Here is a 2,137-nt window from a genome sequence, read left to right on the forward strand (position 1 = left end):
GGCCGGCCTGGCGAGGCGCTGGCGGCGAGGGATCGAAGATTCCGCCGGTCTCGATCGAGGCCGGGGGCGGGCCGCGTTTTCTGCCGGATCGACGATCGGGGACATCGAGGGCACCGCGGGCGCGAGCCTCTGACGCCTCTGCGGCGTCGGCGGGCGGCGCCCCCGGTGTTCCTCCATTTTTTTTTTCGTTTCGGTCACGAAATCGAGGTAAAATGGTCGACCTTGTGTCTTTGACATCGGGTCGACCTTTTTGTCTCGATTTCGGAAAAGTCGAAACTATGAAAGTGAATTTTTCGGTTCCGAAACCCTTACGAGCGCGTAGAGCGCGTCGAGACGATCTCAACGGTGGTTCGTTCGTCTCGATCGGACCGCGGGGAGCGGAGTTATGACCCGAAAACCGACGCCGATTTCGACCTCGGTCGGGCGCCCGACTCTGGCCGCGGCCGGCCTGGGCTCGCGCCCCGGTCAAAATCTCGGGCGTGCCCGAAGCAATCAACGGACTTAGTCGTTTTTCGACCTCGCCCATACTTTAACATAGGGCCTATGCTATAACATGGGGGCCCATACCGTAACATGGGCGGACCGCCCATACTTGCTCGGATCGGTTCCAAACTTCGTGTGCGGGGTCTCTAGGGATACTTTTGGCCGGCAAAAAAAATCAACTTTTTCCGAGGAAGATTTCGGACTTTGTCGTTTTTCGACCTCCCCCATACTTTAACATAGGGCCTATGCTATAACATGGGGGCCCATACCGTAACATGGGCGGACCGCCTATACTTGCTCGGATCGGTTCCAAACTTCGTGTGCGGGGTCTCTAGGCGGGCTTTTGGCCGGCAAAAAAAATCAACTTTTTCCGAGGAAATTTTCGGACTTGGTCGTTTTTCGACCTCGCCCATACTTTAACATAGGGCCTATGCTATAACATGGGGGCCCATACCGTAACATGGGCGGACCGCCTATACTTGCTCGGATCGATTCCAAACTTCGTGTGCGGGGTCTCTAGGGATACTTTTGGCCGGCGAAAAAGATCGACTTTTTCCGAGGAAATTTTCGGACTTAGTCGTTTTTCGACCTCGCCCATACCTTAACATGGGGGCCTACGGTAGGTCGGCCGGACTCGCTCGGATCGGTTCCAAACTTCGTGTGCGGGCTCTTATGGATGACTTTTGGCCGGCGAAAAAAATCAACTTTTGCCGAGGAAGATTTCGGACTTAGTCGTTTTTCGACCTCGCCCGTACTTTAACATGGGGGCCTACGGTAGGTCGGCCGGACTCGGTCCGATCGACTCCAAACTTCGTGTGGGGCCTCTTATGGATGACTTTTGGCCGGCGAAAAAAATCAACTTTTGCCGAGGAAATTTTCGGACTTGGTCGTTTTTCGACCTCGCCCATACATTAACATAGGGCCCATACCGTAACATGGGCGGACCGCCTATACTTGCTCGGATCGGTTCCAAACTTCGTGTGCGGGGTCTCTAGGCGGGCTTTTGGCCGGCAAAAAAAATCAACTTTTTCCGAGGAAATTTTCGGACTTGGTCGTTTTTCGACCTCGCCCATACATTAACATAGGGCCCATACCGTAACATGGGCGGACCGCCTATACTTGCTCGGATCGGTTCCAAACTTCGTGTGCGGGGTCTCTAGGCGGGCTTTTGGCCGGCAAAAAAAATCAACTTTTCCCGAGGAAATTTTCGGACTTGGTCGTTTTTCGACCTCGCCCATACATTAACATAGGGCCCATACCGTAACATGGGCGGACCGCCTATACTTGCTCGGATCGGTTCCAAACTTCGTGTGCGGGGTCTCTAGGCGGGCTTTTGGCCGGCAAAAAAAATCAACTTTTTCCGAGGAAATTTTCGGACTTGGTCGTTTTTCGACCTCGCCCATACATTAACATAGGGCCCATACCGTAACATGGGCGGACCGCCTATACTTGCTCGGATCGGTTCCAAACTTCGTGTGCGGGGTCTCTAGGCGGGCTTTTGGCCGGCAAAAAAAATCAACTTTTCCCGAGGAAATTTTCGGACTTGGTCGTTTTTCGACCTCGCCCATACATTAACATAGGGCCCATACCGTAACATGGGCGGACCGCCTATACTTGCTCGGATCGGTTCCAAACTTCGTGTGCGGGGTCTCTA

Source organism: Botryllus schlosseri, unplaced genomic scaffold (assembly GCF_051294905.1).
Source record: "Botryllus schlosseri isolate E-star unplaced genomic scaffold, Bs_hap1 Bs28a, whole genome shotgun sequence".
NCBI classification, from domain to species: Eukaryota; Metazoa; Chordata; class Ascidiacea; order Stolidobranchia; family Styelidae; genus Botryllus; species Botryllus schlosseri.